General features: G+C 40.7%; 1 long non-coding RNA gene across 1 annotated transcript in view; it reads left to right on the top strand.

Annotated features, from left to right (window-relative positions):
* Positions 1-20,978, top strand: part of LOC310635407 — a 101,272-nt gene extending 80,294 nt beyond the window's left edge. The window contains exon 2 of the long non-coding RNA XR_014491400.1: positions 19,313-20,978. This is a non-coding gene — a long non-coding RNA (uncharacterized lncRNA). The remainder of the gene's footprint in view (positions 1-19,312) is intronic.
* The last annotated feature ends 2,591 nt before the right edge of the window (positions 20,979-23,569 follow it).

Below are 23,569 nucleotides of genomic sequence, written 5' to 3' on the forward strand. Positions count from 1 at the left end.
CATAGAGTCAAGAACAAATGGTTATTTGAATCCAGAAACAGCAGGGAAGCTGTGAACAGGATTCTTTCCGTTACGGATTGTGTATCTTAGCTTTTTCTAAACAATCTGGTTCTGTGTAGCTACTAATGATTGTGTCCATTACTTTGAGTGTGGTTTCTATGCAGAATTTTTTTTAATGAAAAAAAAAAGAATGATTCTTTCCTTATTTAAATCAGTCAGAGTTTGCTGTCTCTAGTGGCAATGTGGGAAGACTATTGTTATTCCGAGCAGTTTAGTGACATATTTTGATTCCTCCTTAAGGAAAACCTAGAAGTTTAGAGCTCATTCTGAGCAAGGCTGCTTATTTTTCATTCTTGCTTGCTGATGGAGAAGGGGGAGCAACCTACATGTAGTTTCAAAGCTGTGAAAGTCTCAGACTTTCATTTCCCATCCCAGACTCATGTGTCAGCCAGTCAAGGTCAGGTCTTGCAGTCTCCTGACCATAGCAGAGCCGTGTGAAGTCATGATGCCAGGTTTTGTTAAAAAACCTTAGGGTTGTTTAGGAGAGCTTTTGCACAAAACCTAACATGAGGTACTTTGGAAATTGGCTGCCTATGGGTATCTCTCTGCTGCTGCTACTAACGAGCACCTGGCAGCTTGTAAGAAATTTTATTTTAAGTGGTATGAATTGATGTTTTAATAGTGGAGAATTATAACTTGACAAATGAGAAATGTTGTAAACATAAAAGTGATTTTTATAGTTATTAAACACAATGCTGTTGTGATGCAATTATGCATTTTAGGAATCTACGATTGGGAGAAAAATTTAAAAGAAAGAGCAAAATTTCCTGGGATCAGCTTAACTAATGTCCAGGCTTTCTATCTCTCCCTTTTCTATAGCCTGCTAAAATGCCTGATGGGTGATAATCAAAACCTACAGAAGCTGGGATTTCAGTTGTGTATTATTCATGCGTTTGGTTTGATTTAGGCCTGCCCCATGCTGAACTGACTTTGGGCAGCTCACAATATAACAAAAGCAAGGTTAAAATATAGTACAAAACAGATAAACAAAATGTGATTGGCCACTTGATGCAAAAACATATACAAACTACAACCATCAAGAGTTCCAGCCCTCCCGTAGAACAGCTTCAAAGCTTTCTGCCTTCTGGAAGCCAAATGGATGTCAGATTAAGTCTGTGTAGCCTGAAACAAAGGTTGTTTGCTTGGGAATGCATTTTTCTTGTGTTTTTTGTTTGTTTTATAAAACTAGAGAACTATAAAGCCAAGCTTAGCTGCTCTTTTCAAAATTGATTTATCGTAAAATAGCTGATCTCAATCTTCCTGTAAAAGATTGCCAGCGGATAACACCCAGGGAGAGGGCCTTTTCTGTGGGTGCGCCTACCATCTGGAACCAGCTGCCCGTGGAGCTCAGGACTGCCCCTGACCTACGCTCATTCCGCCGGGACCTGAAGACTTGGCTCTTTGAGCTCTCTGACCCAGGCTGAGAATTTTAACTGGGGTTTTATTTTCAGGGATAATTTAATCTTTTAATTCTCTTTTAACTTCATATTTTATATTGATATGATTTTAAAATGCCCTGTAAACTGCCCTGAGTCCTTCGGGAAAGGGCGGTATATAAATCTAATAAAATCTAAAATCTAAATCTAATGTTTAGATTCTGTTACAAGCTCTTCCACAATTTGTTAAAATAGTTCAGTGCAGTGGGGAGAGTCTTGCACACATACTCCAAGATCCCTCCTGGATAGCTAAGCAGAAGATAGGAATGAGACCATTTCTTCTTTCCAAACCCTTGAGGAACAGTTTTTTTTTTCTTTTTTTAAAGATAGATAATTCCCAGGGCATGGTAAAGTTCTCAGAGGCAAACAGAAAATGTGTCACAGGCAGGGAGGGGGAAAATTCCCGTAGACAGGTTGAGTTAGGAGTTCCTGCCAGTAGAAAATGTCATATCCATCACAGAAATGTTGTTTTAGTTTCAAATGAACTGCTGTAGAGCCAAGAACAGCATCTCTCAGAAACAGCTGAGATCATGAAGTTGCACATGTCTAGAGACTGGTTGCAAAAAGAGAACAGAAAGCATCCATGAAAGATTATCATCTTTCTCATCTTCATGAGATCATCTCAATAAGTTTTTTCTTCTTAGTCTCTCCCTCTTTCTGCTCTCCAGGCAGCTCTCCAGCAGGCCAGCATCCTATTTATTTCCCTTCCCTAACTTGAGAATAAGCACCTAGTCCTGAGCAAGTTGGAAATTACAGCTCCTAGTTGGAGCAACAGTAGCCTCTAGCTCTGTGGTGGCGAACCTATGGCATGCGTGCCACAGGTGGCACGCAGAGCCCTCTCTGTGGGCACATGTGGGGAGTCCTAGGCCTTCAGCAGGGTTTTATAAAACCTTTTTGCTTTAGGCCTCCACCGCTGTGTGCAAAAAAACCCAAAAAAACCTTAAGTTCAATCAATCAATTTCAACTTCTCACAGGAAAAAAAAAGATCTCGCAAAGTTGGAATTGATTGAACTTTTTAGTTCCACCCAGTCTGCCGTTACCACACAGCCACACCCACCCAATGGGCCACGCCTACCCAATGGGCCACACCCACCCTGTACCTGAGGATACATAAGTGGGTTTTGGGTTGCAGTTTGGGCACTCGGTCTCTAAAAGGTTCGCCATCACTGCTCTAGCTCCAATGATTGTGGCCTGCTGCTGAAAAATGGCTGGACACTGCTTGGATATTTGTTCCCTGTTTAACTAATTTATTTATTTATTTATTTATTTGATTTGTATACCGCCCTTCTCCCTAAGGACTCAGGGCAGTGAACAGTGACATAAATATCAAATGCACAAATACAGATATTGAAAACATTAATGTAGAAGATAAGTTACCTTAAAACAATAATTACAACAGAACCCGTCAGACCAGACCGGATTGCTCAAACAGATAGGTTTTTAGGTCGCGTCGGAAGGAGCGAAGGTCGGGAGCCATCCAGAGCTCAACCGGTAAACGGTTCCATAGGTCAGGCACGCCTACAGAGAACGCCCTCCCTCTGGGAGCCACCAGACGGCATTCTCTGAACGGCGGAACCCTTAGGAGGCCCTCTCTGTGGGAGCGCACTGGACAGAGGGAAGTTGACGCTGGCAGCAGGTGATTCCTAAGGTACTCCGGACCCATGCTATGTAGGGCTTTGAAAACCATTACCAGCACCTTGAATCTTACCCGGAGGACAACTGGGAGCCAATGCAGCTCACGGAGTAGAGGTGTAACATGGGAGTATCGGGAGACTCCCAACACAACTCTCGCGGCTGCATTCTGTACCAGTTGGACCCTCCGAGTGGTCCTCAAGGGCAGCCCCATGTAGAGAGCATTGCAGTAGTCTAAACGAGAGGTCACGAGTGCATGAGTGACCGTACGCAGGGCATTCCAGTCTAGATAGGGCCGTAATTGGCGCACCAGGCGAACCTGGGCAAAGGCTCCCCTAGTCACAGCTATCATGTGGTCTTCCAAGGAAAGCTGTGAATCTAGGAGGACTCCCAAGTTGCGAGCCCTATCTACGGGGGGTAATAACTCACCCCCTATAGAAAGAGATGGAATGTTCTGAATATCCCGAGATGCTGGTACGTACAGCCACTCAGTCTTGTCAGGGTTGAGTTGAAGCCTGTTCCTCCCCATCCAGATCCGAACTGCTTCCAGGCAATGGGACATCACATTGAGGGCATCACTGAGGTGGTTTGGGGTCGAAATAAAAAGCTGGGTATCTTAAATCAGCAGGAGGTGTCCTGTTTGCTAACCAAGCTCAACTGCCACTTGAGCTGGGTGTACCCTGGAAACTAATCAAGTAGGGCCTCACTTCCTACCCCATCTCTCTATCTGATAATGGGCTCAGAACCTCAATGCATTGAGAATACTCTCCAATCCTCCAAACAGGTACACACTAACATTTTAGAGAACGATGCAAAGCATTTCTGAAGAATGTGACCGCAATCACACTGATTTCTGTGATTGAGTCAACTGCTTCTGTGCAAATCCAATTAAACAGCTCAGTGCTTATGCAGAGCTATAGTGAGCTACCTCCAGTGATTCTGAACTCTGTTCAACTGTTTCTTTGGGGATCCTGGGAGCAAAACCTGCCTTTTTTATCATATTTGGCCAGCAGGCAGCATTTGTGAAATTTTGAAGCAGCAATCTGATAATTCACCTATCACTATGCAAAATGCATAAGCTAACATTTTCTCTCCCTCATCACCCTTGCCATGTCCCATATGAAAACTGTGCATTGCTTAATTTAAATACTTCAGGAAATTGAGATTGGGAGGCGGGAGAAAGAGAGGGGAAAAAAAAAACCATATGCATGTTGTATTTTAATTTCATACACCAAAAAACTAGCATACATCGCTGCCAGCTTCCAAACGGTGGAAATCTCTCTTAGGAAAAGTAGTTTTTCCTCCCTCTTCTTATTGTTTCTATAAATAGGGGTTGTGTTGTGTAAGGAAAGGAAAACCTGTGGCAGCAGCCTAGATAATAACTATGAAGTAATGTCTGACACTAACCAATGTTACTTCACCAAGATACAAAGACAATTAGGGGTTGGATGGAGATAGATTCTTGAAGCAGATTTCCCATCAAGGGAAACAGGAATGTTCCTCAAGACTACAATAGCTCAGATTTTGAATCATTTGCTTTTACTTAAAGTATAATAAGAGGCCCTTAGAAGAAAACAATATGCATCTGTTTCTTGGTAATAGGAAAGAAAAACATAATAGGATTATAGGCTATATTGATTTTACAACCCTCTGCAATCTCTCAGTAAAGAGTAAGAATCCTCTGCCATGTTCTGTCTTGCACCTGCTTCACTTTTAATAGCCCACCTGCAATGGGAAGCAAACAAGAGGATGAGCTAATGGGAACAGCCTGAACAGAAGTATCATATGTAATCATCTCTCAGGGTTGTTTTAAGGTTTGTTTCTCAGAAGGCCTTTCACAGTACAGCTTCAAGTGGGGATGCTGGGGACAGATTGAAGGGGCATTGCTTCAGTCTTCAGTGGCTTTGAATAAGTGGCATTATAGGACCATGGATTTGAACAGAAGAGGAGTAATGATGTCAGAAAACACCAGTGATTGATGTTCATATCTCCTGGCTAGATTATTTTAAGGAACTCTGGACTGACTTTTCTTGGTACCTGGATTTTACACAAGTCATGAGTACCTATCCTATGCAATCGTGGGCTGAAAGAGAATCATGAAAAGAAGCCATGAGGTCATTGGCTATGGTTCAGGATTTCCAGAACATATAAATAGAAAGGGGAGGAGGGCTTGTTGTAACAGCTTCAGAAATTATCTGTGTATGTGTGTTCCTTTAGAAATCTGATAGGGAACAATATAATTTGTTGTTTCTTTGTATAACCTGTGCACTTCCAGTTGTATTGAAAAGGAAGATAGATGATGATGTTGATGATGATAATATTTATTGTCATTTTTTTTCCTGTGAGCACAATGGCACATATTAAAAGTGAAATTTAGTTGCTTGCTCTCAAGTGTACACATACATAACACACATTTAAAAACATTCTATATACAACTTATGTATAGACCTACACCCTTACACATAAGTAACATATAAATATTAATCGCTGTCCATCTTGAATCCATAACAAAAGGAGGAAGCTTTAGAGTTCACAAGGTTAATACTGTATGGAACAAAACTGTGACTGAATCCGCATGTTCTGCTTCAGATACCACAAAGCCTCCTCCCAGAAGGTAACAAGGAAAACAGGTTGTGAAGAGGGTGCGTAGTGTCCTAGGCAATCTTGTGTGCCCTGCTCAAGCAATGCTTCTGTGCTATGTCCTGGATGGGAGGGAGCGAACTGCCAATGATCTTTTAGGCCATCCTCACCACTCTCTGCACTGCCTTCCTGTCTAAACCAGACTGTGATGCTGTATGACAGGATGCTCTCGATGGTCCTTCTGTAGAAAATGGTAAGGACAGGGGAAGGAAGATGTGCTTTTCTCATGCAACACAGAAAATGCAGGCGCTGCTGTGCCCACTTCACCAGTGTCCCCCTATTGAGCAACCAAGCCAGCCTACTTGATAATGTAGATGTAGTATTTGAAGACTGACTATAGCATCTTCTGTAGTATCAATGCAGAACCATGAATTTTAATGATATGATATAAAATAAAAAGTTAATCATTCTTGGCTTTCACTTTTCTTTGGTGAATTGGCAATATATATTAACACCTTCACTGTACTAAGAAAAAGGATTTTAAAACAATATTATCTAATGCTACTTTAAAATATGTCTTCACCTAAAATGTGCAATCCTAAATCTTGAAAGGCTTCTTAGGGAATGGTATAAAAACAGAATAGGGTTGAGGCTAAAAAGGTAAGAAGAGGTATAATTTCCCAAATTATGGATATAAGATACATAGATTTACAACATGGTGGATCTCACATAGAATGAAGGCTACTGCTAAGCTTGTAAGCCGCCCTGAGTCTTCGGAGAAGGGCGGGATATAAATGGAATTAAAAATAAAAAAATAAAAAAAAATAATTTGCAGTAGGTTTCCAAGTGTTTTTGATTTAAACAAATGGCTCTAAAATGAAGAAAAGCTGATTGATCAAGGGGACCTTTGTACAAAAGGATTGTACATTCATTTAAGTATGATACTGGACACATTTTAATGATCTTACAGTAGATATTCCCTCTGTCTCTCTTCATAGCTCTTCATAGTGAAGAAAGTGTAGTAAAATGCAATAATACATATGTCTTATCACTTGTGCTGTACATCTTAACAGAATAACATAATTGGAAGGGACATTGGAGGTCTTCTAGTCCAACCACCTGCTCAAGCAGGAAACCCTATACCATTTCAGGCAAATATTTGTCCAATCTCTCCTTAAAAAGCTTTGGTGTTAGAGCACCCACAACCTCTGGAGTCAAGTTGTTTCACCAATTAATTGTTCTCACTGTCAAGAAATCTCTCCTTATTTTTAGATTGGTTCTCTCCTTTATTAGTTTCCATCCATTGTTTCTTGTATTTCCTTCATGTCCCCTGACCCCTCCCCCTTCTTTGTAGCAGCCCCTTAGATATCAGAACACTATATCCTCATTAAATTTTCTCTAGCTTCCCTATGTGCCATTTGGTTTCTATCACAATGAGAACTGATGAGGATCAGATTGGGGAAGACAAACCAATGAACCTGCAGATGGTGACAAATGTTTCTAAAAAGCCTGTGTGAATTGATCTTCTCCTTATTAATAGCTGATATCCTTAAAGTCTGAGTTGGAAGGACACAGAAGAAACATTAGCACTTGTTTTGCCTTCCTGACTGATCATCAGAATGTAGCAATATATAATTGCTCGACTTACTCTAGAAAGGACTATTAAGACATAATCTTTTACACAGTCATGGTATGATCGATGATTATGGTATTAAGATGGGCTGGGCTGGTGTATAGAAAAAGAGACTTCTTTTTGGCATTGTCCCAATGAGTAGGTACTTCATATGCTCCCAAATGATTCCATTTCACTTTGTGTCTGAGAACATCTGGTCTGTTTGGCATCTCTGCTTTGGTAAAAATAGCACACCATCTTGTGTGTGGGCAGTATGCCATTTGAACAGATGGGCCTAAGCACTGGCAGCCAAGAGGCCTTGTATCAGCATCAAAATGCATTTGCTGAGGACAGGATTTGCAGCCAGGAATGTCAAAATAGTGGCGCTTCCATGCCCATTACAAGAGGGAGATAGAAGAAAGAGGCTTCCTGAAGAAGAACATAGATTAATAAATGAGGCTGAGAACATGGAGAGGGGACAACAGAACTTGTGCTGTTGTATGCGGCATGAAGATAGTATTGGAGGATTATACTAAATATTTACTATGGAGGCTAACTGTAACTACAACCCCCTTTAAAAGAAACATCCATAATACTTAAAATCTATTTCATGATGCAAATGAGATGACACTGTCACCAGCAGATCTTTGGGTGGCTGGATTCCAGTGCTCTGATTTCCATCGCAGGAAAAGCACTTGTAGTCTCAACTTGTCTGAACAACAGCTGTGTATAGGAATAGTTCAAAGTTTGCTTGTTTTTTAAAGAATCCACCTCATTGATTTTAGCAGTAAAATGGCGGAGATGCTTGCAACTGGTAGCTAAATTTGAAACAATAATGATACATACTTGAACACAGAGACTTTGTGCCTAGTATAGAATGCATAGCTGGGTGGTGGAGAAACTACAGGTAATTCTCAACTTACAACAGTTTATTTAGTGACCATTCGAACTTACAACGGGACTAGGAAAAAAAGTGACATGACCGTTTTTTTCACACTTTCAACTGTTGCAGCTTCCCCATGCTCACCTTATCAAAATTCACTTAATAAACGGTCTCATTTAGCAACAGAAATTTTGGGCTCAATTTTGGTCATAACTCAAGAACTGGGGAAAGAATGGATTTACTTACCAGGTGATTCTTCATCACATCATCCACTTTTTCTGTTTTGGGCTTACTAAACACCGGTGGTTCCCCCCCCCAATTCTTAAGCCCTGAATTGTACTGAAGACCATCTATAAATGTATGGTGTAGTTTTCTTCCTTCATGGCCTCGAAAAGCAGCAGTCACAACTCTTTGTCATCATTATAAGAGAGAATGTCTACAGCGAGAGCCTATAAAAGAATAAGTTCTCCTGGGCTTGTATCCTGCCGAGAACAGTGTGCTATTAATGACCCATTTCTTCTGTACCAGCTGAACACCAGCTGTAATAAGCTTTCTCTGACAAGTGATTGACTCACCCATTATAGTCATTGGCAACTGCAGAAACAAACATGCTTGATACAAAAATTCAGCATTGTAGTCGGGAGGGTATTCCCTGTGAGAAAATTTCCACTATCATTTTGAATGCCACTGAACATTATAGTATTTACTATTCAATAATATTAGGTGGTGCTCTCTTCTCTTTTATACGCATGCACAAATATGCGTATATATACACATGGTAATTTCCTGCGTGTTCCCTGTGGTATCTTTGCTTTATTTTTGTTTTTAAAATACAACAGTGGGGAAAATCATGTACAGAAGATAAATTGATGATGGCAGCATATCCGCATACTTTTATTTTATTATATTTATTAAGAATACCCATCAGCATTCCAAGCCTTATTGCCTTTATAGAGAGAGGGAATAAAATTAAACTTTAGGGTTGGAAGCATTGTGCAAATACAGTTTGAGGCCCTACTCAACAGGAATGCAATGAAAACATGGAGTGGATATTTTTCAGAAAAAAGTTGCTAACCTGTATATTTGGAAAAGGACCATGGCTAATTGTACAATTTACAATTACATGCAGAAGCTTACAGGTTAATTTTCAAGTACCTCCAGGTAGGGTTAGATAGAGATCCAGACTGAATTTCAATGTTCGCATTACAGAGCCAATATTAAGAGCATTGGTGTTGACTTGGTGTAAGTATGCTGTTGATTTTCCTTCATTTGGTGTCCAGAGATTTATTTTATTTTTATTTACTTATGTATTAATATCTTGACATTTATTATTTTTTACAAATAATTCAAAGCAAAGAACACCTCCAATATTCCCCCTTCCTCTTATTTTCCCCACAACAATTTTTGAGATGAGTTGGGCTGAGAGAAAGTGACTGGCTTAAAGTCACCCAACTGGCTTTCAAGCTGAGGACAGTATTAGAGCTCATGGTCTCCAGTTTCTAGGCTAACACCTTAAGCACTAGATCACACTAGCTCTCAATAGTAAAAGTTGTGTGACTGAGCCCTAACAGAAGGATCCCAGGAGGATAGACTGTCTCATTAAACATTTATGCACCAAAGGCAGGTGTAGATTTTACAAATATATTTAAAGACTTCCTGGAGTAAACCTGGGAGTACGTTTTCAAAAAAAAACACACAAAAACTAAGAATGTCCCTGGTAATGTGCATCACTTCCAAATGTTTTTACTAGTGCATTAAAAATAAAAAAAAATTAAAAGATTTATGAATTCCACTTATACACACCCACACACAAAAAAAGCAACATACATATAAACTGATGAAACTATACTGAGTTAAAACTCAGTTAATTTCTCATTTTGGATTATTAATATCTAGAATGGAATGGAATGGAATGGAATGGAATGGAATGGAATGGAATAGAATAGAATAGAATAGAATAGAATAGAATAGAATAGAATAGAATAGAATAGAATAGAATAGAATAGAATAGAATAGAATAGAATAGAATAGAATAGAATAGAAATCTTTTAGTCCAGCCCCCTGCTCAAGCAGGAGAACCTATACCATCTCAGACAAGTGACTGACTAGCCTCTTCTTAAAAATCTCCTGTGATGGAGTGCCCACGATTTCTGGAGGCAAGTTGTTCCACTGGTTAATTGTCCTCAATGTCAGAAAGTTTCTCCTTAATTCTAGGTTGCTTCTGTCTTTGATCAGTTTCCAACCATTGTTTCTTCTGGTACTTTGGTGAATAATGTGACCCCCCTCTTCTTTGTGGCAGCTCTGAGAATTCAATACAGGATCATGCTTCTATTTGTATATTGTCATCACTGCTCCCTGAGAAGTTTTTTTTTTGTTTATACTAATAGAGGGGGAGGAAAGCTATGGCAAACCTAGACAGCACACTAAAAAGCAGAGACATCACCCTGCCAACAAAAGTGCGTATGGTTTTCCCAGTTGCAGTGTATGGCTATGAAAGTTGGACCATAAGAAAGGCTGAGCGCCAAAGAATTGAGGCCTTTGAACTATGGTGCTGGAGAAGACTCCTGCGAGTCCCTTGGACTGCAAGGCAATCAAACCGGTCAGTCCTAGAGGAGATCAACCCTGACTGCTCTTTAGAAGGCCAGATCCTGAAGCTAAAACTCAAATACTTTGGCCACCTAATGAGAAGAAGGGACTCACTGGAGAAGAGCCTAATACTGGGAAAGGTTGAGGGCAATAGAAGAACGGGACGACAGAGAATGAGGTGGCTGGATGGAGTCACTGAAGCAGTAGGCGTGAGCCTAAATGGACTCCAGAAGATGGTAAAGGACAGGAAGGCCTGGAGGAATGTTGTCCCTGGGGTCGCGATGGGTCGGACACGACTTTGCAACTAACAACAACTAATAGAGATTGCCTTGAAAATGAGGGCAAGAATTTAGGATGATTGGTCTTTGACACGGGATCCAATCTATTTGAAGAACCCAACTTTTCTAGAAGTGTTTGGAAATTCAGGCCCTTCATGACAATTATTGCCCTATCTTACATTCTGTCAGATGTAACGCATTTTAGATTAAAAAAATAGATTTGGGTTAGAAATGTTAAATTCACACAGGCCCAAAATTTAAGAGAAAATTTTTATAAAATGTTTTATAGGTGGCACTTAGACCCTAAAAAATTAGCAAGTATGTATCCGAACTGCCAGCCTAAATTTTGGAGGTGTGGTTGTGAGGATGCAACGTATTTTCATATATGGTGGACTTGTAAAAAGGTTAAAGCTTTTTGGATTAAAATTTGGTGGAATATGCAAAAGATATTTAAGAAAATGATAAAGTTTTCTCTGCAATTGTTTTTATTGGGTATTATTACAGATACTACTGCTATAGATATTAAGTTGATGTTGAATTTAATTACGGCAGCGAGACTTTTAGTAGTGCAATATTGGAAGAAGGAAGAACTGCCGACTATAGAAGAGTGGACTTTAAAAGTTTCTAACTTGGCAGAAATGGCGAAGATTTCAGCGTATTTGAAAGACCAATCGCAACAGAGATATATTGTGGAATGGAGGAGATGGATTGATTATATCCAGAACAAATATGGGACTAAAAAGTTTCATTTAGCATTTGAATAAGTAGTGGATCTATATGATGTATAATTAGTTTGTAGTTATTATTATTTTGACGATGGAGAGTTAAAGTGCGATAGAATTTAATGTTTTATTGTTAGCGTATTTTAGATTATGTTTATTTGTATTTTTATACCATGTATTCAGCTCTGGGAAGTCAGGGAGGGGGAGGGTAGGGTAGGGAGGGGTTGGGGAGGGGGGGAGGAGGGGGGTTGCATTCAAAAATGTATTTTAAAACTTTTCAATAAAAAAGAATAGTTGGATGAAGCAAGCCTATTGCTTGCTTGCTTCTGACATTTGCAGGGAAAGCAGAGTGTTTTAAAGCACCACACTCCCAATGCAGGTGGATTCAGACAGTTTCCTGATAATTCTAGGGGATTTTCATGCCCTTTGGACTGGACGATGTATTTCTTATCTGTCTTTTTTCTCAGCAAGAGCACAGAAGTTGGACTAGCACTAGAATCTCTCCCTAAACTCCTCAGACAAACTGCAACAGCAACCAGTCTGTAAATAAGAGGGCAACATAATAATAATAATAATAATAATAATAATAATAATAATAATAATAATAATAATAATAATAATACCATGGCTGGGCCTGGACAGCTATCGGGTGCAGTCCCTATGGTTATGGGATTACCAGTCTTCTGATTGGTAGTGGCTTAGCCACCGTGAACCAACCCAGGCACCTCCCATAACCAATGATGAGAAGAAATAAAAAAAAAAATCCATACTGGATTGGTCGTCGCCCGGGTCAACAAGGACCACGTCAGATGTTATGGCTCCTGGACATCTGTCGAAAAATGGGCCACAGGGCTCAGTTGTTACTGCTGGGGAACCAGAGCGTACAACTGTAAAGCGACTGGAACAAAAGTGCAACTGGACAACTGAAGAAAATTGAGAAATCATCCAATGCTACTACCAGGCAGAACCAACAGCCAGGGGATTTCAAAAAAGAATGATGCAACTGTGGAAGGAAAAGCATCCAGAAAGTGACGTAACCGAACGATTAATGGATCAAAGATGTTTCATCATCCATAATAAAGTTTTTACAGATGTGAAAATTCAACATCTAGGAACATTGGCTAAAAAGAAAACAATAAGCAATGATGAAGAACAGGATGAAAAAAATGTTCCAATACCTGAACAAACTGACCACCAAACTGACCAACCAGCAGAAGAAGCTACCATACAGGATGAAGATTCCCCTGTGCAACAACTCGAAAGTGTAATCTAGCAAAAATGCTGAAAGAAAAGATTGAAAACCACATCAAAGAAAACACAGAAAGAAAAAGACTGCCTGCCATCCGTGACGTGTATAGCAAATGAGTGAAAGATCTACTAAATGCTGTGAACAACATTTTAACTTCTATCCCATCCAGCACACTATATGAAACAAACCAAATAATGTACAGTACAGCCACCATTATAACTGCAGAACAGGGTTATAAAATGCCAAAAAAGAAACCCACTGGAGCACCAAAGTGGAAAATTTGACTTGAAAATAAAACAAAAAAACTATGAGGAGATGTCAGCAAATTGAAATACTTGAAAGAACGAAAACTAAAGAACGAAAAGCTGAAAAATAGTTTATACAAAAAATATAACCTGGAGGAAACAATAACAGAAATCATGGAAAACCTAAAACAGCCTGTAATAGCAACAGCAAAGAAAATGGAAAGATATGAAGGACGAATAAAACAATATTGTGAAAATGTCCAGTTCAGAAGAAACCAGCACCTCTTCTATCGGTCACTTGACAAAAATAAAGTCCAAACTACTGTTCTACCATGTAAAGAAAAAACCTTAAACTTTTGGAAAGAACTGTGGGAAAACCCAGTGGAGCATAATAAAACTGCCTCCTGGATCAAAGATATCCAAAAACAAGCAATAGAAAACAAAATGGAGAGTATTGTAATAACCACTGATATGGTTGCAAAACAAGTAAAGAAGGTCAAGAACTGGAGTGCACCTGGCCTGGATGAGCTGCGTGGATACTGGTTGAAACACCTCACCAGCCTCCATCACCGCATGGCCACTCAGTTTGATGAAATGCTTCAAAAAGCCACAAGCAAAGAATGGTTAACAGCTGGTCGAACTTACTTGATAATGAAAGACCCTGAAAAGAGCACAGAACCAAGCAACTACCGCCCAATTACTTGTCTGCCAACAACATTCAAACGTTTTACAAGAATACTGGCAAATTCAGTATTCAGTCATCTGATGGAAAACAATCTGTATCCCACAGAACCAAAAGGAAATTATAAAAAATCAAGAGGAACAAAAGATCAGCTGCTCATTGACAAAATGGTACTTAAAAATGCAAAATGACAAAAAACAAATTTAAATATGGCATGGATTGATTACAAGAAAGCATCTGACTCATTACCCCACAGTTGGATTAATGCATGTCTGGAAAACTTTGGAATCAGCAAAAACATCTGTACATTTTTGCAAGCAAATATGCAAAAATGGAAAACAGTTCTAACAGCAAATGGGGAGAACATTGGTGAAATCAACATCAGACGAGGAATCTTCCAAGGGGACTCACTTTCATCACTACTATTCAACATTGCATTATTTCCATTGACAATAATATTACGAAACACAAAACTGGGATACCACACTCAAGCCAGCATGGCAAAATAAACCATCTACTATACATGGATGACTTAAAACTGTATGTGAAAAGCCACACTGAACTTGAATCAATACTCAAAGCAGTTCAACTGTTTAGCAGCGACATCAGAATGGACTTTGGACTTGGAAAATGTGCTATATTATCCATGCAACAAGGAAAAGTGGGAAAAATAGAAGGAATAGAACTAGGAAACAGAAGTATTATGAAAGCACTAGCATAGGACAATACTGGAAGAAGCAGGAACTTCCGACTATAGAAGAATGGACTTTAAAAGTCTCTAATCTGGCCGAAATGGCAAAGATTTCGGCTTATTTGAAAGATCACTCTCAACAACGCTATATTATGGAGTGGAAAAAGTGGATTGATTTTATCCAGAACAAATATGGGACTAAAAAGTTTCATTTAGCATTTGAATAAGTCTTCTTTTCTTTTGTATATTAGTATTGCTTGTAGTCACTTCATATGAGCTAGAGTGCGATAGATTTAATAGTTTATTGTTGTTAGCATATGATTGTTTATGATTGTTTTTTGTTTTTATACCTTGTACTTAGCTCTGGGAAGTCGGAGGGGGGAGGGGGAAAGGGGGGGAGGGATAGGGAGGGTTAGGTAGGGGATGGGGGAGGGAGGGGGGAGGGATTGTTAAAGATAAAATGTATTGTAAAACTTTTCAATAAAAAAAGAAGTATTATGAAAGCACTAGCAAAGGATGATGGTTACAAATACCTAGGCATATTGGAAGCAGATAACATCTTGAATGTAAAAGTCAAAGAGTCAACACAAAAGGAATACATCAGGAGAGTCTGCAAAATACTAAAATCAAAGCTGAATGCTGGAAGTATAATTAAACTTTTGTCCAGTCTCCAATCTTCGCTTCCTTGCGAAGGTTGTTGAGAGCGTGGTGGCGCACCAACTTCCTCAGATCCTGGATGAAGCGGTTTATCTAGACCCGAACCAATCGGGCTTCAGGCTACAGCACGGAGACGGCATTGGTCGCTCTGATGAATGATCTCTGGAGAGCCCGGGACAGGGGCCATTCCTCTGTCCTAGTTTTATTAGACCTCTCGGCGGCTTTCGATACCATCGACCATGGTATCTTGCTGCGACGCCTCAGGGGACTGGGAGTGGGAGGCACGGTTCTGCGTTGGTTCTCCTCCTTTCTCCAGGGTCGCTCGCAGTTGGTGCTGGCAGGGGGACAGAGGTCGACCCCGAGGCCTCTCGCTTGCGGAGTCCCCCAGGGGTCGGTCCTCTCGCCTCTCCTGTTCAACATCTACATGAAACCGCTGGGTGAGATCATTCGCAGCTTTGGAGTAGGGTACCATCAGTATGCTGATGACACCCAGCTTTTCATCTCAACTCCAAATAACATCAGTGATGCCCTCGACGTGATGTCCCGCTGCCTGAAAGCGGTCCGGGAATGGATGGGGAGGAACAGGCTTCAACTGAACCCGGACAAGACTGAATGGCTGTATGTACCGGCAAGCCAGGATACTCAGAACATCCCATCCCTTAACATCGGGGACAAGTTACTACCCCCTGTTGATAGGGCCCGCAACCTGGGTGTCCTCCTAGACTCGCAGCTCTCCCTGGAAGATCACATAGGAGCTGTGACCAAGGGGGCCTTCTCCCGGGTTCGACTAGTTCGCCAACTACGGCCTTATCTGGACCTGGATGCCTTACGTACAGTCACCCATGCCCTTGTGACCTCTCGCCTAGACTACTGTAACGCTCTCTACATGGGGCTGCCCTTGAGATCCACTCGGAAGCTTCAACTGGTGCAAAGTGCAGCGGCACGGACACTCTTGGGAGCCTCCCGATACTCCCATATCACACCTCTCCTCCGTGCGCTGCACTGGCTTCCGGTTGCCTTCCGTGTGAAGTTCAAGGTGCTAACAATGACATACAGAGCCCTACATGGCATGGGTCCGGACTACCTACGGGAGCACCTTCTGCCAATGTCAGCACCCCACCGTCCTGTGCGCTCCCACAGAGAGGGCCTCCTCAGGGTGCCACCGCTCAAGGAATGTCGGCTGGTGGCCCCCAGGGGGAGGGCATTCTCAGTGGGTGCGCCAGCCCTCTGGAACTGCTTGCCAACCGAAATCCAGATGGCCCCCGACCTCCGCACCTTCCGGCGCGACTTAAAAACTTACCTGTTCCAGCAGTCCGGCCTGGCCTGATAGCTCTAATTGGGGTCCCAGTTTGTTTTTACTATTGTTTTTCACTATTGTTCAATCTGTATACCTACCTTACTCTGTACACCGCCCCGAGTCCCTCGGGAGAAGGGCGGTTTATAAAAACAAACAAACAAATAAATAAATAAATAAATAAATAAATAAAGCCATTAATACATGGGCAGTCCCAGTGATACGCTACCCAGCTGGAATTATCAACTGGACATTGGCCGAATTGGAACACCTAGACCGGAAAACACGTAAACTTTTGAACATGCACCATGCTCTACATCCACGAAGTGACATCGACAGATTGTACCTGCCAAGAAGAATAGGGGGCAGAGGGCTACTACAAATCCACCAAACTGTAGAAGAAGAAAAATGTTTTATAATAATAATAATAAAGTTGGAAGGGACCTTGGAAACCCTGTACCATTTCAGACAAATGGTTATCCAGTTTCTTCTTAAAAACTTTCAGTGTTGGAGCATTCACAGGTTCTGGAGGCAGGTTGTTCCATTGATTAATTGTTCTAGAATAAAATTCACTCTATGGTTCATTCTATGCAGTGGAGGATAGAAAGAATATTGATGCTTTTGAATTTTATTTTATCAACCTTTTACAACATCCATCTCACCTGTTCTGTTTCAAGCAAAGGGGGCTACTATTGCTTGATACAGGCAGATAAATTCCACGGAAAGGGTTTCATGCAGATTACTTTAATTCATCAGGCATTCTCTAAACATTAACTCACAGTTACTGGAGATATTCTTCTGAAGCACATTTCATAATCTGAACCCAACACGTAGGTGAAAAGAGGTAGTATCTACCATATTGAAGAAGCAAACAGCTCACGTGCCTGAGCTGGGGTTTGTACTAGAAGACCTCCAAGGTCCCTTCCAACTTTATTATTATTATTATAAAACTTTTATTCATAAAATATGAAACTTAGTCAACTGAATACTCAAATTGACTGGCACTAATGGTTGACACAGACTGCTGCCAGCATCCTAGGTATCAACCAGGTATCTCCTTAAAATGTAAGATGTTCCGAGTAGCGCAGTTTTTTGAAGCTTTGCTGGAGTTCTTGCAGGAAGTTGCAATTTCTTGATGTATTTTGTAAAGTTTTTGGACATAGTCCCCAGTGCCCCGATGACAATGGGTATCACTGTTACACGTTTCATCCATAATCGTGCAGTTTTGATGGCCAGGTCACGGCATTTCGTAATTTTTTCCAATTCCTTTTCTTCAACTCTGGCATCTCCTGGTAGAGCGATATCAATGAGCTGTATGCTTCGTTTCTCTACAACTGTGATATCTGGCATGTTGTGTTCCAAATGGCGATCTCTCTGTATTCAGAAATCCCACAAGATCTTCACCCTCTCATTCTCGACAACTTTTTCCACAGGCAAGTCGTATTTTTTACACAATGCCCAGTGAATTAGTTTAGCAACTTGGTCATGTCTAGCTTTGTAATCAGTTTGCGCAATTTTGCTGCACTCACATATTAAATGTGAAGCAGTTTCAGCTTTGTTGTTGCAAAGTCAGCATTTTGGATTGTCAGTAGATTTTTGTATCTTCGCTTTCATGTCATTAGTTTGTAGTGATTGTTCTTGAGCAGCCAGTATTAAGCCTTCTGTTTCTTTCTTGATGGTTCCCATCTTAAGCCATGCCAATGTCAAGTTGTTAGCACATTTTCCTTCAATGTTTTTCAAATGTCCATGTAAAGCTTTGGTTTTCCATCTATTTAATCTATCATCCAGCCGTTTTTCCTTATATTCTCCCTTTGTTTCTGTTTTCAGAGCTTGCAGCAATTTTTCTCTACTTTGATTCACATAGTCATTCAAATGCAAAACAGATTCATATATATGTGACTTGCTGTTTCTCTCCAAAGAATGATGTCCACAATAAATAGCCTTTTCTTTCCTTAGTAGTGAGAAATTCTAGGGAAGCATTTTGATTAACCTCTTTTTTTCCAGAGGCTTATGAGCTACGACTTGTAGTAACTTTCACTGTCAGACTGGGGACGTTGGGAATTGTGGTTCAATGATAGCAGAAGGACTCCAGATCCCATATTCTTCTCTTTAACACAATTTTTCTTTGGGTGTGTGAGAGAGAAAAATACGCATTTACTTTTAAGTCATGCATGCAAGACATATATATCGTATACATGTAAGGTCTTGTTGGAAGCAAACAAGTCTATGCAAGTTAATTCTGCACTAAAATGTTCCCTCCCAAAGTTTCTGCTTACTGCAATGTCTTTCCTTTCCAAGCTATCCAAAATTATATTCAGGAACACTTGATTGTTACATACAGTCTTTTTGGTGTAGAGATGCAGGTTCCAGGACATAGTTCTGTGGGTAAATTGCCATTTCAGGTAGATGTTATGTAGAGTCATTGAGAACTGCTGACAACCTTTTATCAATTCCATGAATGCTATCCATCAGACAATCCTCTAGCTAGGGAAATCATCACGACAGGCCGAATTCTAGAACTTAAACCATCCACACTCATAATATATATCTTTCTGCATTCACTTCTCTTCCCCTTTTCTTTTCTTTCATTAGAAAGCCAGGGATGCTGCTGGTGAAATCTTCCTTGGAAAAATCTCCTACCACTCGAAGAATGTTAATCCTACAGTAAGTACTTGCTCACATCAGTTTCTCTTTGTGATCTTTAGATGCAGTTCAGCAAACCTGCAGCATCTTGCAGTGGATTTCCTTACTTCTGGCTTGCTCAATTAACTGAAGGCAAATGTGGATAGATACACAGCAATCTCCAAGAAGAGCTGGCACAGAAGGAGCTGTGCAAGCATCAACCCTTGCAATCAGAGTAATCCTCATTTCCCAGGAGGAAGCACCACAAGACTGCTGTTGATACTAAACCTGGCCCAGGATTGCCTGAAATCCTTTTACTTCCCTTTAAAACTTTTTTTTGTTTTTTGTTTTAAAAAAGGAAAGCTGGAAATGTCAGCTGCTTCAATTTGTCTACAAAAACACATTTTTCAGTCCAAGCCATTGCTCCTTTCTTGGGAACAAACCCAGCTGGCAAACAGTTTGGAGGAAAGCCTTACAGACCGGGCCAGAGAAAGAAACTGAAGTGACAGTCCAAAAGGTTAATGTGGGGTCACCTTCAGTTATCTGATGCCATCCCTTTTCTCCCCTGGGGGATTAGGATTTCTGAAAGCTGTTTCCCGGTGGCAACTTTAGGAAACCACCATCCAGGGCATTCCTGGCAGGAAAGAAATTAACTGGACAACTGCAGCATTTTAATGTACTTTAGTTCTGGCAGAAACATGCAAGCTTGCTTCCTGGCATGGTGGGACTGAAGTAGCAGCCGCAGCAGCATGAACGGGGTGAACTGCTCAGCTGAAATATAGCCATGTTTCTCTGCAGTTATGCTGATTGGAATCAGTGGGTGGCCGAATGTGAAGGAGGGAATCAGGCTTTGATATCAAAGCTGTGGGGTGATGCTGCATGATGCTTTTAGGGGAAAAAAGCACCCTTTGTCCCCCTCTACTTTCTAGCCAAAGTAAGATCAGTAAAATCAGAGTAAAGCAGTTGTCAGGGAAATAAAAGAAAATTAACAAAGAAATTTATTTGGAAGAGAGAAGGGGATATGAAAACTGTGGCTAAACTGAGCTCTCCATGTAAAATGCATGTAATTGCACAGAGGAGGAATTCAATAACATAAATCCAGCTTACACTGCATGAGTTTTGTCATGACCTAAGTAGCAGCTAGATAAGGGATGTCTATGGAGATTCTCAATCATCCAGGTCATGGTTTTCCTAAAGGTGCTTTTTTGAAAGGTAACTGGACTTTCTTTGTTTTTCCTTGAAAATGTTATGCTTCTCGTCCAAGAAGCAGAGATCTGAAGAAGCTTCTTGGCCAAGAAAGTCCAGTTGTCTTTTGAAAAGGCTCTTTTGGTACTAGATCAGGGATGTATCTTGCTTCCTCACTGACTCTGTGTCAACGGTGCTAACATTGGATGTTTTTGCATTGACAACAGATGGAAATGTAGCCATTTTCTTCCTTTCGCTTTTAGAGTTAGATGACGCTGGGGAGGGGGGATGTGAATGAGAGTCCAGCTAGACATAACAACACTGAACCTAGTGTGAGAATCAAGGTTGTTGAAATCAGAGATGATAAAAGAATTGGTGGGCTGGAGAGCTGGGGAGGAAGCCCGTGCTTCAAGCTAATTGGGGAATGTGATTTATGACTGTAAATTGGAGGTGGGAAATGTGCTTTGATACTATGTGCCAGGGGAGGAGAATTCGGTTTTGGGCTTTGATTATGTAAGTGCCGATATTATGCTACTTGAATAAAAGATTCTTTAAGGTAAACAATGCCTCGAGGTTCTTTTGAAGAGTTTCATCTGTCAGAACCATGATACTTTGCTTGTCAGAAGGTGACCACATGATCCCACAACACTGCAACATCATAAATACATGCTAGCTGCCAAGCGTTCAGATTTTGATCATGTTGTACCATAGGGATGCTGCAAGTATGAAAACCTGACATAAGTCACTTTTTCAGTGCCATTATAACTTTTATAAACAAATGACTATAAACTATAAACAAATGACTATAAATTAATGACTACCTCTCTCTCTCTCTCTCTCTCTCTCTCTCTCTCTCTCTCTGTATGTGTGTGTGTGTGTGTGTGTGTGTGTGTGTAACTCTAATCTTTGTAATACAGTGTGGGAAGTCAGCTCCCCAGAGAAGGAAATGTTAAAAGGGCAGAAAAATATATTTCCTCAAAGGATATTAAAGAGGCAGAAAAGAATGCCCAGTTTTCTTAATAGCCCCAGGTCTCCCTCCCCCAAGCAGAGGCCAGCTCTATAGAAATGCAGATGTAAATCCAGGGAGGTTGGAAGCCCCCAGCTAGAAGATTAGGAAGACAAAGACACCTAAAATCTACATACCCCACCCAAAGTCTAAGACAGGACTTAATAGGATTAACCCACAGATGCCAAAGGGCACCATCCAGACTCAGGTCAGAATACATGACACAGGAAATAGCCTCAAACAGGAACAGGAAACAACTCCAAACAAAAGGCTCAAGAGGGTATAAAAACTCACTCCCTACATGTCCTCTGCCCTTTTCTCTCTTTTTTCTTCCAGAGCCAATTTCCTGTCTGGCTCTCCTCTTCAATAAACTGCAGCCTTCTTTCTAAAGCAGTCGCCATGTTGTTTATCCCCGGCTTGGACTGAATCATGATGAAGACTTTTGCTTCAACAGCAGCATATATGGTCATTGACGGAATCTTGTCCTAAGTAGGCTCCTGATAAAATACAGTACTCCTTTTTTCACAGCCAACATTTTTGAAGCTCTATTGATAGAATTGTAACTACAGTAGATTGTGCTATTATTTTGGGGAGACCTGGTAAAGATGATATTCTCTGGTTTTCTTAGTTCCAAAGGTTCTTAATTTCAAAGATTCCTTAGCTCATGGGTGTCAAACTCGCTGCATCGTGTGACATGTCGTGACCTATCACAACTTTTTTTGCATTGCCAGAGCTGGGGTGGGTGCGGCCTCCGTATGATGCAACCGGCCCACAGGCTGGCAGTTTGACAGCCCTGCCTTAGCTGATTTCAAATTGCTCCCCCTATACTGTATTGACACAAACCAAGCTCTTTGGCAACTTCAGTAATTAGTCAGCCTGGAGGATGTAAATCACTTACTAAAGCAGTTTAATGCCCAGGGCTGGAATTAGATCTTGTTGAGATTTGATTTGAATAAATGGAAGTTCCTTCAATATATGCCAGGCATCCAAGTACAAGCAGCTTCCAGCATTTATACGATCAACCCTGAGAAGAGCCAACGACACAGAAGCAACCATCTGGACAAGAAATAAGAGAAGACTGCACAATTGGACAAATGACGTGGTTGTGCCTGAGCTCAGTGTATCGGTTTTTAAAGATAGATTATTATTATAATCTTTGAAATTTTCAAAAATGGCTTAATATTCCTATAACTCATGAGATTCAACAAAGATCTAGAGTCCTTCTGCAACTAAATGATACTGCTTTTTGTCACTGTTTATTTTGCAGAGTGGGGTCTACATATGCCTGGCATCGATTTCTGGGCTAGAAATAGAGTGTAAGAATCAAAGTTGGAACAATTTAGCAGCAGCAACTGTGAAAAGTCAAACAATTGGCTTCATTTCTTACTGTACAGGGCATATACAGGCGGTCTTCAACTTACGACCACAACTGAGCCCAAATTTTCTGTTGTTAAGTGAGACATTGGTTAAATGAGTTTTGTCCTATTTTACAACCTTTTTTTGCCTCAGTTGTTAAGTGAATCACTGCAGTTGATAAGTTAGTAGCCCGGTTGTTAAGTGAATGAACCAGTTGCCAAGCCTCTGAATTTTGATCATGTGACCACGGGAATGCTGCAACGGTTGAAAGTGTGAAAAACAGTGATAAGTCACTTTTTTCAGTGCCATTGTAACTTTGAACGGTCACTAAATGAACTTTTGTTGGGGAAGGACTACCTGGAGTTGGTTGATTGTTTCTCCATGAAGAAACTAACTTCTGTTGTGGCTGATTCATAATTTCCCACCCATAGTGACATGTTTCTTGAATCTCACAGTGTTTCTTCAAAGACAGGGAAGCTCTGACAGTGTGCTTGCTACATTGGCTAGTCAATTTTCCTTTGTTAAGGAGATTGCTTGTTAATTGCTTAGAATGACTGGTAGATGTTTGCTTAATATGATCTAATGTGACACAAAGAAGATGTCTCTGGGGTGTTTGGGAGGAGGGGAAGTGCATATACAGAGCTTGGGAAGTGGAGAGAGAGGAGGATGAATTTATCAGTGGAAGAAGAAGAAGAAGAAGAAGAAGAAGAAGAAGAAGAAGAAGAAGAAGAAGAAGAAGAAGAAGAAGAAGAAGAAGAAGAAGAAGAAGAAGAAGAAGAATAGGAGGAGGAGG

Source organism: Vipera ursinii, assembly GCF_947247035.1.
Source record: "Vipera ursinii genome assembly, chromosome: 2".
In the NCBI taxonomy this organism is placed as follows: Eukaryota; Metazoa; Chordata; class Lepidosauria; order Squamata; family Viperidae; genus Vipera; species Vipera ursinii.